This window comes from Bison bison, unplaced genomic scaffold, assembly GCF_000754665.1.
Source record: "Bison bison bison isolate TAMUID 2011002044 unplaced genomic scaffold, Bison_UMD1.0 scf7180017864331, whole genome shotgun sequence".
NCBI lineage: Eukaryota > Metazoa > Chordata > Mammalia > Artiodactyla > Bovidae > Bison > Bison bison.
The window spans coordinates 3,540,717-3,557,921 of record NW_011494903.1 but is presented as its reverse complement, the minus strand read 5'-3'; the positions used below and the strand labels follow the sequence as shown (position 1 = coordinate 3,557,921).

General features: G+C 38.0%; 1 protein-coding gene across 6 annotated transcripts in view; it reads right to left on the bottom strand.

Moving 5' to 3' along the window:
* Positions 1 to 17,205, bottom strand: part of FYB (FYN binding protein) — a 181,550-nt gene that overhangs the window by 150,015 nt on the left and 14,330 nt on the right. Inside the window, exon 2 of one of the 6 annotated variants that reach the window (XM_010853744.1) lies at positions 6,475 to 6,628. The exons of the other annotated variants lie outside the window; for them this stretch is intronic. The gene's annotated coding sequence lies outside the window, so the exon portion shown is untranslated. The remainder of the gene's footprint in view (positions 1 to 6,474; positions 6,629 to 17,205) is intronic. 6 annotated transcript variants of the gene reach the window in all.

Genomic DNA, 17,205 nt, shown 5'->3' with positions numbered 1-17,205 from the left:
TGCTGGAGGGTCAGTTTTAAGGGGTGTGTGGCAAGAGCTAAGCCTGGAGGTAGGGATTGCAGGGAAAAGATGGAGGTCTCATGTGTCATATCTCAGAGTTCAGTCTGTACCCACTGGGTTAGGCATGAGCAAAATTTTCTGTAAAGTGCCAGATTGTAAATATTATTGGCTCCCGGGACCACATCGTATTTGTTGAAACTGTATAACTCTACTGTTGTCGCCTGAGATCAACCACAGTCAATAGAGAAATGAACGAGTGTGACCATGTTCCAATAACACTTGATTTGTGAAAACTGAAAATGGGCTGTATTCAGCCCACAGACCACAGATTGCTGACCCTGCACTACGGCATTAGGAAACCCCCTGAAGGGTTTGAAGCCAGAGAGTTGCATAATTAGATGTGTGCTTTAGAACGACCATTCTAGTAGCAGAGTAAAGAAGGATTTAAGGAGTGTGAGATGTAAGACTAATAGTCCGGTCCAAAAGGATAAGGGCCTGAATTCCGAATGCAGCCTATGGACTATGGTTGGAGAGAAGGGAATGTGCATGTGCTTTTAAGTTAGGTGGCAATGGAGAGATATTAAATAACATAGAAATATAAGGCAGGGGTGGTTAAGTAGTTGGTGGTACATCATCTTGGCTGCACCAAATAATACAATATAAGAAGAACAGATTTGGGGAAAGGTGATGACTTCAGACTGGGTCAGGTGGCATTTGAGATGCCACACATGTGAGTCATTAGCAGAGGGTAGTAGCCGAAGCTTTGAAAGTGACAGAAAATACCCAGGAGGTAGGGCAGGCAGAGTGCTTGCAAATGATGGTACCTTGAGTGTTACCAAAATGGAAGACATGTTCAAAGGGAATTGAGAAGGAATTGTTACTGGCACAGGGAGGAAAACCAGGGAAGGATGGTATTGCAGAAATCAAGGGAAGACTTTCAAGTGCTATTGAGAAGATTAAAAAGATTCCATTACGTTTGGCAACTAGGGAGTCATTTTTCGAGTGCTTTCCAGAACAGATTTCAGAAATAAGATATATTAGGTTGGCCAAAAAATTCATTTCGGTTTTTCCATAAGATGTTATGGGAAAATCCCAATCCAATATATCTTATTTCTTATTACCCCCAATAATAAGGGAACTCCTTTTAAATATGATTAAGTGGGATAATAGCTGTGACTTCTCATGTTCTTTGTTTTCGTGTGTGTGTGTGTGTGTGTGTGTGTGCGTGTGTGTGCATGCATGTGTGTGTTCACAAGGGACCCTGGAGTTTTATGTAATAAACACTTGGTACATATAATAATAATTAAAAAATGAAATAACAGTTTTAAGACAGAATCATATGATTTGGGAGTGCTCCATTTCACAATTTAATGGTCAAAGAATTAGTCACCCCTCCAATGGAGGAGTGTCAAATGATGGTTTATAGCCACCTCCAAGAGGTTTATATTAGGAAAATATTTTACATGCCTAGTGGATGAATATAACTCACTCAAGCTTTGCATGATTTGTTGTTTAAAATTTTGTCTTAAAATATGGAAAAACTGACAAAAACATGCTTGTGGTTTTTAAGAGTATTTCATGAGAGAATAAGAGTTGGTATTTGTTCCTGAAGGAATTGCTTTAAAGAGCATGAAAATCTAAGGAACACACATTTCTCTTTGCTTTAAATGACTTTTACCTCTCAGCAAGGGAAAAGTGAAGTGAAATGATGATAATACAATAATAATAACAATAACAACACAAATAAAAGAAGGAGCCTCTTCATCACCAGTGACTAGTTGGCTCACAGGGTAGACGGAAATACAGTTTCATCATTTTTTTTAGGTTGCGTTAGGCAGCTTGCAGGATCTTAGTTCCTTGACCAAAGATGGAACCCATGCCCCCTGCAGTGGAAGTGCTGAGTCCTAACCACTGGATCACCAGGGAAGTCCCTGGAGTACAGTTTTATCTACCACTAGAGTTTTACTGAAGGCTAACTTTATTCTCTGTTCAGACTGCTCTCTATTCTTTGGCAAGACTCTGCCCTGAACTGAAAAGTCATTCTGAGAATATGTGGGGCTACTTGAATAGACAAGAACATCTCTAAAGTGTGATATATGAAAAGCAAATTGAACTCTATACAGAACTACATTGAAAAGGAAAGCTTTATACTGTACACTATTTTTTTTTTTTTTGACACTGAAAGAGTGACAGAATCACAACAGTAATGTTTGAAGAACTTAATTATAAACTTTACTTAGAAAAATACATGGGTATAAACATCGATGAATACTGTGACAAAAGAGCAATGATGGAGGGTGTGAAGGAGATTAGCTCTATTAGATATCAGAATATATTATACAATAATAATTGAAAAGGTATAATAATACAAGCATAGATATAGATGGCTCAAAGAAAGCCATAATATGCGATACCTAAAAATAACAAAAACAGGGAAATAGAATATCCACAGAAATATTATTTTAACTTCACACTGAATTTCAACCCTAAGTCATGCTGCTGCTAAGTCGCTTCAGTCGTGTCCGACTCTGTGCGACCCCACAGACGGCAGCCCACCAGGCTCCCCCGTCCCTGGGATTCTCCAGGCAAGAACACTGGAGTGAGTTGCCATTTCCTTCTCCAATGCATGAAAGTGAAAAGTGAAAGTAAAGTCGCTCAGTCATGTCTGACTCCTAGCGACCCCATGGACTACAGCCCACTAGGCTCCTCCATCCATGAGATTTTCCAGGCAAGAGTACTGGAGTGGGGTGCCATTGCCTTCTCCATAGTAGATTGAAAATAGAGAGTAGAGTTAAAAGGAAAATCAGCAGAGTATCGATTACAGTTTTTATCCAGAAAGTTGTTGACTTCTAGAGAATTTACAGCAGAGGAGACCAGGTCATAAAGGAGATAAACCTGCCATGTGACAAAGGACAACAGCAATAAAATAAATAGAAAACAAAATATATAAATTATTTGCACAAATGTGATCAAAATTTAATATATTCTAAATTAAGAATTTAAATATGAAGATATCATTAAATGTCAATAGATAGCCCCTCACTCCCTGTACACCCATAAATCCTCTGTGAGAGGAAATAGTAATCTAATGTAATTGAAAGTGTTCAACAGCAACTAAGGAAAATTTATTTAAAATGGTTCTTTAATATTGTCTTACTATTAAGTAATTAACGTGAAAAAATTAAGACTCTTATTCTTTCAGTGTTTCTATATCCATAAACTACCAAAAAATTAATTTTTTAAATTACCTTTATGACTTTAAGGAAATCATCCAAATTAAGAAAATAACCAACATTATTATATGTAAGAAAAGGTTTATTACAGTTTTCTAATTGGAAAAATCCCGGCAGTAAATAAAATGTCTAAGTAAATTTTGATATCTTAACTTAAATCATTAAAAGAACTATGAGCAGCAGGTAACAGCATGGAAGAATGCTCATGAATTAACCTTAGGTGAAAAAAAGCTATGAGAATTATATTAGAATATTTATATATTTACTTGTAGATAAAGAATGAATGGTCATACAACATGAGGGAAATAGTTTTGACTGTGGATTATTTCTTTTCAAATTTCCTTTAATATATTTTGCTTAACAGACACAAAAAGAAAAAAAAATCTGTTGTGCACAGAAGAGGGAAGGAAGCAGAAGTCAACTTGATGTTTTTCATAAAAGGTTAAAGCATTTTTTAATAGAAGGTTAAAGCATATGTCTTAAAAGAAGGGCTCACAACATCCATTTAGCACAGTTAACTAGTAATCTGATACTAACCGAGTAACACCCACCTAGAGAAAGATAAACATTTTAATTCATGAAACAGTAAGTTCCATCACGCTCTACCTCTAGGCTGTTCTAGTGCCATTTCTTTGTAGTCTAGAGTCAGCCAAGTGGAATGGTTCAAGCACAGGCTCTGAAGAAAGTCTGGGTTTGGACCTTAGTTCTACCACTCATTTACTGGTTGTGAGTTATTTAGCCTTTGGTTTCCAGATCCATAAAACGGGGTAAAGTAGTATATCTCACAGAATTGTAAGAATTTACTGAACTGATATTTTAAAACATACCACTGTCTGGTATATAGGAAGCACTTAGTAAAATGTTAGCCATTGTTACTATGTTCCTTAAGTGATTCAAATATCCATATAGCTCAGGACAGTGCTATACGAAAAGGAGGGAGATAGAAAAAAAATCTATTTTTATAGTTTTAAAGAAAAGTATATTTTTTATCACCCAGATTATCTAGCCTATTAATCTATTATTTGAGATTCCCTGAAAGTTTTTAATAGGATTAAGATGTTTCTATAAAATGGGAAACCATTTAAAAATTTACAATGCAAAAAGGTGAACTCAAGGAAACTCCTTGAAGTAGATTTACTAAAGACAATTTTCAAATATGAGAAAAGAATATTTCTTTTTGCTTTTAAAGAATCAAAAATCCAGTTTTATTTCCATGAAATAAAAATAGCCATAAAAACTGCCAATACCCATCTAGGGTGCCTGAACCTTCCCCTGCTCTGTTAGAGACTGTACCAATCATTCATTTTAAGCCCTTGGGAAATGTCAATGACAAAATCTAAGATAAAACTTGCAGAGAGGTTGGCTTATGTTTTCTGAAATAATTCTATGTGTTATAATCTCTGTGTTTTCCATGATTTAGCTGAAATGGATTGGCACAGTTATCCTTATTTTTGAATCAAGTGAGAATTTTGTTTTAAACTACAAAGTTACTCATTAAATCAGGAGGACAGTTTGCCTTAATCAGATTAAGCTCCAGTAAAATTATGAGTCTGACAGCAAACATGTATTGGCAGCTTGGGGTATGCAAGATAGCATGGTAGGATACAGAATAATTGGGAGAAAATGCATTTGGATATTAGAGGTGCTTGATGAGAATTTCAAGGCATTGACAAGAGAAATGCTGAAGGTAGGACATGGCAAGTCAAGGGGGTGTAAGAGTGGGGCAAGAGTGAAAAGTGGAAGGTTTCTCAAAGGAAAAAAATTAGAGCCATGCATTAAAGGAAGGGTCAGAGCTGGGTGGGCAGAGAAGAAAATGGAGACAGCAATGGCACCCCACTCCAGCACTCTTGCCTGGAGAATCCCATGGACGGAGGAGCCTGGTGGGCTGCCGTCTATGGGGTCGCATAGAGTCGGACACGACTGAAGTGACTTAGCAGCAGCAGCAGCAGCAACAGCTTAGCTACAAGAGGCATATATAGAAGATCTTAAACACTCTCTAGTGGTATGTCTTGAAAAATTATTACTAAAATGTTAACTGTGATTTTCTTCAGATAGTGAAACTATTACTGTCTGTACATTTTACTTTCTCATATTTTTAAAAAATATTTATCATCATGCATATCATTTTTATAAGGGGGAGAACAATAAGGCTATATACATTTACAGGGGAAAATACTTTCTGCTGATATCTCAGTAGATAAATGGAAGCTGTATAAATAAACACACTGGTTAAGAATATAGGACATGGAGTATTGTACTAAAATTCCCAGCTCTGTTTGCTCAGTCTATTTGACACTTAAACTTTTTACCCCACTTTTCCTTATGAAATATTACAAGCATATCTGAAAGTTTTTTGAAAGTGAATACCAAAATACACCCCCTCTCCTCAGAGTCTACATTTGTAAGCATTTTTCCACTCTTGTTTTTGCTTTCTATTTATTTATCCATTCATCTTTTTTTTTTGGATGCATTTCAAAGTGAGTTGCAGACATCAATACCCTCTTTGATAGTAAATTTTAACCACTCACCAGTTTCCTCTGTACACACACACACTAGTCCAGAACTTTCAGCTGGTTGTTATGCACTGAAATCTGATCGCACTTCCCTTATCTAGATACCGCTTCCAAGCCAAACACATCCCGTATCAGCTGCTTACCCAGAAGACCATTTACCAAACTTTACCCTGATTCTATATACCCAGAACTATGGAATTTATTCAACTCCTAGAATATTAAAGCCAGAAAGGAAACTATCTGATCTGGGCTCACCAACTCCAATGTTTGCAGGAATTAAGCAGGTAGCTTAAAAAGTGGGTGTCTCCTGTAAAATAATCCAGTGGATTTAGTAATGGAGACTCCCTGTGGGGAAGCCACAAGGAGAAACAGAACTACCCAGGGAGCTTGAGAAAACAGAACTGACCCTGGGGCAAGACTCCCAGCCTCAGCCTACGGTTCTAACGGCCGGGCATTTTAACCACAGCTCTTTTTGTCTCCTCTGTGGGTCTAGCACACTTAAAGAAACACATTTGTTAGAATAACTGAAAGGGTACACTGTTAAGTAGAATCTTCCTTTAATTAAAATTACTGACAGATGCAGACTTTATAGCTACAGTTAAATACAGATCTTAACAGTGCAAACAGTAGCACACATATTGCAAATGTAAAGATGTGATATATTTCTAGTTTTTCCACATTGCTTGCCCAAAAAGGGAATATTCCTTCATCTCTGGTGGATTAACTACCTGTCCGTGTGTCCGTAATGAACCAGAAGAGAACAACCAGTTTTCTCACTGATCAAAGGGTAAATGTAGCGTCATTTCTCAGGAATGTGCCTGCAGATTTCTTTTTCCCTTTCTTTTTGGTCTGTGTGGCTTGCAAATTAAATAGCAGGAGTTACTGTGTGGAAGGGGAGAAAAAGGGAATGTAGGAGGGTCAGGATGTATAGATATTATGTCTGCTTTTTCATGCCCATTAGCCACCTAGATGTGGTTATTTCGCCTGCTTTCTGAAACTTCCTCTCTCCTTGCCCTGCTTATCAAATTCAATCAATGTTTGCTCAGGTTAGCTAACTTTTACATCTATGGAGAATTGAAACCATCTACTTTTCATTTGTGCAGTAGCTACAGGTGGACTTTGCTTAGAAATCAGAAGGTACAACAAATCCGCCTTCACAGTCTTTCCTTTGTATGCTTGATAATTAAGGACAGATAGTTTGGAAACTCACCCCTCCCCCAACCCCATCCCTTAGGGAACTAATTATTAGACAGTGTGTATCTCAGCCTTACTGTGTTGGGATAGCTAGTTCTGCTATTGAAAAAAAAAAAAAAAGAATCCACCCAGGCCTGAAATGCTGTCTCATGCAGTTGTGAGTACATGTGATAAAATTAGGTTCTTTCGGGTGAATGTCCTTTTGTGATAAAGTCAACTCAACTACTTTCAAAGTTATAATGAATAAAATTGCCAGTAGTTCTTTTGGAGTATGCCTGTACACTGACAAAGCAAAATGTATTAATGTAAGTTAAGCCTCCTAAACCTCCCATTAGAGAGTTTTTACTAGATTTCACATGAATTCTTTCAACTAAATGTCTGTCATAGATCAAATTCAGCAGATGTTTATTTCAACTTCTTTTGATCTCTGCCAGTACTTACATAAGGATTCAATTTATTGTTGGCTTATCAGTTTTTGTAGTTAAAATCTGACTAGAAACTAGCGATTCTGAGCTCTGGTTTTACAGTTCCACTAGCTGGTTTTAAAAGGTATATAGTAAAATTCTGAAAAATGTTAATAAAATTAGTTTTTACTGAATTAATATTTTAAAGAGCATATAGTAGTTTTTTGGGGAAATTAGTCATATAAAGTAAAAGATCCTAATATGAAAAAAAGGAGAAAAAAATTTGAATGCTTTTAAAATTCCCATTCTCAAAACACTTATTTTGACTGAATTTTGTTTTGCAAGTTCTTTGTACATTTTACTTATGAGACAGATAATCGTTTTAGAAAAATTTTGTATAGCTTTTGTTATGCAACAGGCATTACTCTATTCATATGTAAAACTACATAAGCCTTATAACAACCTTAATAAGTAGTAGGTAGTTATTCATCTCTTTTTACACACAGGGAAACTTAGGCACAGAGAGGGTAAACTGATCAAAATCGCATGGCTGAAAATGGGCAGCACTGAGATTCAAATCCAGGAAGTCCAACCCCAAACCACATTCACTTTAAACTCTATTCACTAAAAATTTACCATTTTTCACTTAGGGTTCCTGTTATACTGGGTTAGACTTGGTGTACATGATCATCAAAATGGGTTAAGCAGTAAACAAATAACTAAAGCAAACTTTGGATGTTTGAATCTTTTGGGGGAGCTTACAAGAAAAAAGTACCTGAGCCCCAGACCAGACCAGCTGAATCAGTATCTCTGGAGGTGGGGCTCAGGCAATGGTATATTTGAAAGTTAAACAGCCAGTTCCAATGTGCTACCAGGTTGAGAGCTACTGGTTCAAGTTTCTAGCCATCTTATTATAGGGAATCTCACATTTGAGCAGGCATCAGCATCACGTGGAGGGTGTGTTTAATGTACAAGTGGCTGGGTCCAACTCCCAGAACATATTCAGTCAGTCTTGGGTGGAGCCCAAGAATTTTCGTTAAGGATCCAGTTCAATGAAGTTATGTTGCTGGTTTAATGACCACATTTTGAAAAATACTGTCTTAATAAGTTGGGACAGGGATAAGGGTGGTAATAGAGACCTAGAAGAAACTGGACTAATTCTTCAAGTATCTCATCAACCCTGATGCTGACACATTTCCTCTAGTTTGTTGATTTACGCAATAACATTGATTGAGGATGAGAGAGAAAAGAAAAAGGAAAGATATGACACTAAAGGGAAATGAAGGACATGAGATAGAGAAGAGGAATTACTGGCCTAACCACATGTCAATGACAGAATATGAAATGAGAAAATTCAACAATAGCAACCCTCAAGAAGAAATGCTCTTTTCTGTATCAGAAACAGAACAGAACTGAGTGAGAGCAAGACTGGAGGGGTAGTCAGGTGGGCTGTTGGTTTAGGGTACAGAAGTATTTATTGATTCATCTCTTACAGGTAATCTGAGAATCTGAGCTATGGCTGATCTCTGAAACCAAGGGGACAGATATGCTTTTTCCCATCCTCAGTGCCATGAAAGATGACCAAATGATCAACTCTAAGAACTGCCTGAGGATAGACCAGCAGTTCTCAACTGGGGATGTGAAGTTGGTAAGGGGAGCAGGAAGCACATTTTGTAATATCTGGAAATGCTTTGTGTTGTCACAATGAGGGGGACAGAGGTGCTACTGGCTAGAGGGCTGGGACCGGAGATGCTGCTAAACCTCCTGCAATGTACAACATTGCTAAAGTGGAGAGATGCTGGGCTAGACACAGTCCTAGAACCAGAATCTGGGCCAAGGTGCCAGTTGACTTAGTAAGGAATATACTAAATGTGCACAATTATTGGGGGCCTGAATCAGCTATCAATATAGACCTGTTTCTGGGCTGGAGGAACCTCAGGAAGTAGAAGTAAGCACAACATTGGAGACAGCAAATAACAAGAACTAAGCAATCTACCAACAGAACCATCTCAAATGGGCTACCACATAGCTCCAAAATACAGAAAGAAGACTATAAACAAATCAAAACCCAACAAAATCAACAACTGAAAGATGGATTTGCCTCAACTTAAGCTAAAATAATAGGACAATCTGAAAGTGACCTTAAGGATACATCAAGTAAAAAAATAAATGAATAATATCTGTAGGAGAGTATGACAATACTTGAAACAAAAATGGGCAGACATTAGATAAGAACAGGTGATTACCAAAAAGAACCAATTTTAAAAATTAGAAATAAAAACTTAATCATTGAAACATAAATTCAGTATATGGGATGAACTATGGCTTGGACACAGGTAAGGTGAACACGTATCTTGGTCTGTCTGGGACTGAGAAGTTTCTGGGACATGGGACTTCAGTGCTAAAATTGGAAAAGTGCTGGGCAAACTGAGACTGTTGGTCACTCTAGACATAGATGAAGTGAATGGGAAGATGAAGTTGATAAACTGATCACAGAGGCATCGAGATAAAAAAATGTGAAAGAGCCATTATAATCACATAGGATAGATTGAATCTATCCAGCTTTCACTAGAGTAACAGGGATGCTAGAGAAAAAAACAATCTAGGAAGGACGAAATGATAGAGTAATAGTTTTTGAAGAAGTAATAGCTTAGAATCTTATAGAGTTAAAGAAAATCATTAGGCTTTACATCAGGGGTTGACAACTATAGCCCATGGACCAAAGCCAGCCTGCCACCAGTGTTTGTGAATAAAGTTTTATTGGAATGCAGCCACAGCCATTTGTTTATGAATTGTCTTCAGCTGCTTTCATGCTACAATGATAGAGCTGAATAGTTGGAACAGAGACCACAAAACCTAAAAAGCCTAAAATATTTACTATTGGCTCGTCACAGAAATATTGTAGATCTTTGCTTTAACTTGCAACTCTGAGTATCAAGAAGGATAAATAAAAATCAGTTCACATGTCTATGAAGCACAGTAAAGCTGTGAAACATAAAGACAAAGAAACATTTTGAAAGGAATGACAGAATTTTACCTACAGGGTAAGACGGTTAGACTTACATAGCACATGATTCAGCAACACTGGAAGTCAATGAGGTAAGTGTAAAGTGTTGAGGAAAAGTAATATCAATTTAGAATATTTATATATGGTTAAGCTATCATTTAAGATTGAAATTAAAATGAAACAGTTTTTAGTCATACAAAACTCAATATACATTGTAGTATATAATATTATTCTTCTTTCAAATGGGTACCCATCTCTGCCATTACCCTGAATGCATAAAGATTATACTTCCCTACATCTATGTCCTTTTTAGCTGAGGCATGACTACGCGCTTTATTCTGGCTGATTAAATGTGGATAAAAGTGGAGTACATTTCTTCCAAGTAAAAGTGTTAAGAACTAGGAATTGGATTGGAAGTTTATATTCAATGGGTAATTGCATTGTATTAAGATTCTTGTTGTGTTTGAGAGAATAAAAACAGAAATACTAAAAAGCAGTAGAAATTGTTAAACAATAAGTAAGAGCTAGTGTACTTGGGTAAGAAGATATATGAATCCAGAGCCCAAGAGTAAGATGTGAGGAATAATGCTATATATGGAGTTTTACGGAGTATACAGATCGAACAATATATGAGAGTTAAGAGCTTAGAAACAGAGTCACACATATATGGGAACTGGACATACGACAAAGGAAGCAACAGAAGGAAGTAAGTGAAAAAAGAGACTGAACTAGATAGTACCTGACAATCAGTCATTCACAGCTATAAAGACCTGATTATTAAAGACCTAAAGGTGAAAATAAAGTCTTTAAAATATTTAGAGGAAAGGTGAGGAAAATAGCTTTAATATTTGAGAGTAGGGAATAACTGTTTAAAACTGACATCAAAGCAGAAATGATAGACTTATTTTAGAATTTGACAGTATTAAGATTTAAAACTTGCATATAAAACAGCGACACTAAAAATAAAATAAAAAAGAAGCCAGAGATTCAAAGCATAAAATTAGCAATGCATGTAACTGACATGAGCTTCCCTGGTGGCTCAGATGGTAAAGAATCTGCCTGCAATACAGGAGACCCAACACCTGGGTTGGGAAGATTTCCTGGAGAAGGAAATGGCAACCTACTCCAGTATTCTTGCCTGGGAAATTCCATGGACAGAGGAGCCTGGTGGGCTACAGTGAGTCAATGGGTTTGCAAAGAGTTGGACATGACTGGGTGACTAACACGTTCCCTTCATAAATGACATAGAGTTAATGCATAGAGAATATATAAGGAATTACTATAAATCAACATGAAAAGATAATCCATAAGAAATGAACAAAGCACATGAGGAGAATTTATAGAATAGGTTACCTGAATGGTCAATAAACTTACAAAAACATGTTCCATCTTAGTAGTAATCAGGAAAATTGAAACAAAAATGAGTTTTGCTATGCCTTCAAGAGTCTAGTTTCCAGAATATACAGACAGCTCATACAAGTCAATATAAAAAAATGAACAATTTAATCAAAAATGAGCAGAAGGCCTAAACAGACATTTCTCCAAAGAAGATATTCAGATGATCAACAAGCATGTGAAAAGATGCTCAATATCAATAATTATTAAAGAAATGCAAATCAAAACTATTATGAGGAATCACCTCATACCGATCAGAATGGCCATCATCAAGTCTACAGGGGAGTTCTCTGGTGGTCCAGTGGTTGAGAATCTACCTTCTAATGCAGGAGACACAAATTTGATCCCTGGTCAGGAATCTAAGATCTCCCATACCACAGGACAACTAAGCCTGAGAGACACAGCTCGAGAGGTATGTGCACCACAAGTGGAGAAAGCCTGCGCATAGCAACAACGACAGAGCACAGCCAAGATACATAAACAAACAGAAAGAAAAAGTGTCTACACAGAAAGCATGCTGGAAAGGGTGTGGAGAAAAGGGAGCCCTCCTACACTGTTGGTGCTGCCACTATGAAAAACAGTATGGAGTTTTCTTTAAAAACTAAAAATAGAGTTACCATATCGTCCAGCAGCCCCATTCCTGGGCAAATATCCAGAAAAGACAAAAACTCTAATTAAAAAAGCATGCATAAAAACCAACGTTCATAGTAGCACTATTTGCAATAGCCAAGACATGGGAACAGCATAAATGTCCATGGACAGATGAGTCAACAATGAAGATGTGATATATTTGTATCTATATTTATATTTAATAGAATATTACTCAGTAACAAAAAAAGAATTAAACAATGCCATTTACAGCAACATGGATGGACCTAGAGATTATTATACTAAGTGAAGAAAGTCAGCGAAAGAAAGACAATTATTATGTGATGTAATTTACATGTGAAATCTAAAAAGTCTAAAAAAATAATGCAAATCAACTTATTTACATAGAAAGCAAACTTATGGTTACCATAAGGGGAAAGGAGGGGCAGAAATAAACTAGGAGTTTGGGATGAACAGATATACACCACGATGTATAAAATTGATAGACAATAAGGATTTACCGTATAGCACAGGGAACTATACTCAGTATCTTGAGATGACCTATAATGTAAAACAATCTGAAAAAGAATATATATAGATATATCACTGTGCTGCACACCTGGAACAACAGTATTGTAAATCAAGTACAGTTCAATTTAAAAATTTTTTAATGAATAAAGTTTTGCCTATAATAATAAATTCTCAAAACTCTATCAGTAAATCTGGCAATACCAAGTTTTAGGGATGATATAGAGAAATGGGAAATCTCATAAAAGATGAGCAAGAGATAAATTGTTACAATGATTTCAGAGAAAAGTTTGCTAAATTCAGTAAATTTAAAGGTGCCCAGATTCCTTATGCAAAAGAATATTTATTCTAGTACTGTTTGAGATGGAAAATAATGACAACAAATTCAACATCGGATAATAGATGACTAAATAAATAATATAATTACACAGAAATAAAATAGGTGGAACTAGAGCTGCATGTGTCCAAATGCTTACATACTGAAAACATACCAATGTCAAGATAAAAGAATGCAAATGCAGAAATCATAGAAAAGCAAAGTGGGCGTCACTCTTATATGGTATCTTATGGATACAGGCAGATTAAATAAAAATATAAAAACATGTTAGGGAAGGTGAGGTGTCACTCTCAGAGCCGACATTCCTCTACCTGTAGAGGGAGGGGCATGGAACTGGGGAGGGTAAAATGAGCGCTTCAACTTTGCCTTTTTTACTTTTTGAAAAGATGGCAAAATGGCAATAACATGACAAAATGGTACAATAATATGCATGAACTCTGGGTGTGAGTATGCGAACATTTGTCACGCTGTTTCCTAACATGCTACAGTATTTTAAGAAGAGAAGGGTACAGGAGGAAAGAAAGGCAGATGAAATGCATCTCTAAGAATTAGGGAAGTGATATTATATTGAAGTTACCAAACCTGGAGCTGGAGCCCCCACCCATTTGCTTCAAGAGCAAGGCTGCTGAGCATTTAGTGTCTACACAAATGTGCTCTAAAGGGCCTCTCATTTCCTCCTCCGTGCATTGACCTGTGATGAATGAGATCTCATATAATTTGAACTTTTCTATCTTGGCTCAAAACTTGCTTGTCATAACAGAGGAGTTTTTTTTTTTTTTTAAACACGTTGGTATAGATCTTGCAGCAAAAGGGAGGTAGTCTGTTTTGCAGAAGCAGAGGATATACAGATCAAGAGTAGAGAGTAGGTGTGCATGTGAAGGGAGTGTGTGGAGGTATGTGGACTTCTATTTGGGGAACAGTAGCCTATCATTCAGAACTGTGACTGACCCCCTCCAACTTACATGATAAAGACAAGAACCACTGGTCTCCCCCTCCATGAAAGAACTGGGTAGGAAACCTAGTTCCCAGAGGGATTCTTATAGCTCAGATTTCATACTCTAATTTGCCTGGGATACCAGCTCTCAACTGAGCCTCCATTGTAGCCCCTCAAATTATTTATGGGATCAAAAACTAATTCCCCTCAGAAATCCTTCACAATTTAAACTCTTGGCTGTGTTTAAATCTGAGCCTCACGGTTTTAAAGTATGAGGGAGAAAAAGTCAGTATTGACTTTTTGAAGTCAATTTGAAAAGTTGAATTAATGAAGCCCCCTATCATGGTCAAGGACATCCGGAAAGGATGTGCATCAGTTCAGAAAAAACCCTCCTCTCAAAAATGTGAATCAGACAATGACACGGACTCCTTTGCTTGGGAGTCTCCAGTGGCTGCCAGAGGGGAACAAAATACGATCAAATTCCTTGTCATGGCCCTGGAAATCCAGCAAATTGTGACAGTTGCCTCTTTCTAGAAGCCACCTCTTTGCTCCTCTTCTCTCCTCCTGCCTCATGTATTCTTGCAGATCCAAACTCTCTCCTACCTCTTGTCTTTTGTACCTGCCATTTCCTGTGCCTGAAATGGTCTTTACTGCCACATTCCCTGTGCCCAGCTTATTCTCAATCTTTGGTGCCAGAATTCTCAACCTGCACCAGGCCCCACTTTATACACTAAGGTTTCGATTTAACCACTCTAGGCTGGGGCCTTGAGAATAGGTATGATTTATAAGGTAATCACCTGATTTCAATGTGCAACCAGGGTTGAAAACCAGGGCTTTAGTTTAAACATTACTGTATCAAAGACCCGGAGAAGGCGATGGTACCCCACTCCAGTACTCTTGCCTGGAAAATCCCACGGACGGAGGAGCCTGGTAGGCTGCAGCCCATGGGGTCGCGAAGATTTGGACACGACTGAGCGACTTCCCTTCCCTTTCATCAAAGACCAGACTGGTATCTAAAGAGGATGTTTCCTTCTTATGTTCTGTCTCAGCTCCTTATTTACCTCCTTCAGAGCTCACTACCTGGTATTTTACTTATATGTTTACTCGAATTGGTGGCTTGGATGGTAAAGAATCTGCCTGCAATGCAGGAGACCTGGGTTTGATCCCTGAGTTGGGAAGTTCCCCTGGAATGACTACTCACTCCAGTATTCTTGCCTGGAGAATTCCATGGACAGAGGAGCCTGGTAGGCTACAGCCTATGATGTCACAAAGAGTCAGACACGACTGAGCAACTAACACTTTCGCTTGACTTTACTTGAATCAGCTTTCCATCTTCCAGGGAACAGTGGTCCTCCAAGTGTGGTCCCTGGACTAGCAGCATCAGCATCACCTGAAAATATCACCTAGAAATGCAAATTTTCAGGCTCCATCTCCGACCCTTCCGGATATTCAGATGTGTGCTAAAGTTAGACCCACCACATTCAGTGTGAGCTCCAAGAAGTCAGGCCCTCACCATCTTTTTCACCCTGCATTCTTGTCCAGCAGAGTCCAACAAGGAACAAGGGCTCAATAAGCCTTCATTAAATAAAGAGTGGTAACACATTTCTTCTGTAAGTAGCTCACATGCAAATTGCGAGCTGACTGAAAGGAGCAAAACAAATGGATAAAACCCTCAAACCAATTTTATACTTCATTTCTTAAACATTCTAAGGTTTATTGGTAAAAGATGTTTCCCCTCACTAACTATGAACTTACAAAAATCTGTGCATGATTCACTATTTTCTTCTCACTCTTTTTCAGGAAATCTATGACTTGAAATGTGCCTAAAAGTATTTGTCATGTGGACAGTTATCATTCTATTATTTCCATTTCGGGCTGTGAAGTGAGATAATTTGTTTAAAGTTTCAAATTAAGTTAACTTCCACAGGATCAGATATTTAAGAAGTAGAATCTTACTTTTTTGTCCTTCTGCTTCTAAAATGTAGAATCATATTATAAAGAACATCAAGGAATCCGTAGCCAATCCTTTACCCTTACTAAGCGACTTGAGAAAGAGCTGGCAAGACTCTGAGTCAAGATCCCACTGTAAAGCCAGCACTCCCTGCCACCAGGTAGCTGAAATCCATTGTTCATTATAGCTTATGTCCTTGTCCTCACAAAACCCCATGTACTTTTCCACCTAATTCCCACAAGTTTCTACAGTTCCTCTACCAGTAAGTTACAGGAAGAGGGTGATAACAGGTGAATTTCTCAATAACCACTTGGGCCACCATGTGGTTCCACTTTCTAATACCTGCTTCCGGCACTTAACCTGGAAGAGGCGGGCTTAGTTACACCAGTAACAGAGAGCTTACAGAAAGGCTAAGTATTTGATCACTGAAACCCTTTTTCTGAGCCCTGGGGTGGAGAGCCACAAAGCCAGCGACCCCTTCAGTCTCCCACCCCAACAGCTCTGCAAGAAGATTTCTGTAAAGTGATCATTCTGACAATAGGATAATTCATAATGGTACTAGCAGAAGTTACAAGCAATGCCTCCCAGATCTAACAGAGGTGGTCACCAGCCTCAGGAAAGGTCCTTGGCACTCCTAAAAACCAGTCCCGGGCTTTTCTTAAACCACTATCTTCCTTGGTACCTACTTTTCCTCAGATGCAGCATAATACAGAAAAGCTCAGGCCTTGAGAGCAGACAGAATTGTGCTGAAATTCCAGTCCCAGCATTCAGCAGCTGTGTGGCTGTGAGTCAGGGAGTCACCCTTCCCAAGAGTCAGTTTTCTCAGATAGAGAACAGGAACAATAGCAGTAACTGTTTGCAAGGAGGTGATAGGGATTTTATGGCAGAAAGTGAAGAAGAACTAAATTTGGGAGAATGGCATTGAAACATGTATAGTATCATATAAGGAACGAATTGCCAGTCCAGGTTCGACGCAGGATACAGGATGCTTGAGGTCGGTGCACTGGGATGACCCAGAGGGATGGTACGGGGAGGGAGGTGGGTGGGGGGTTCAGGATGGGGAACACATGTACACCCATGGCAGATTCATGTTGATGTATGGCAAAACCAATACAATATCT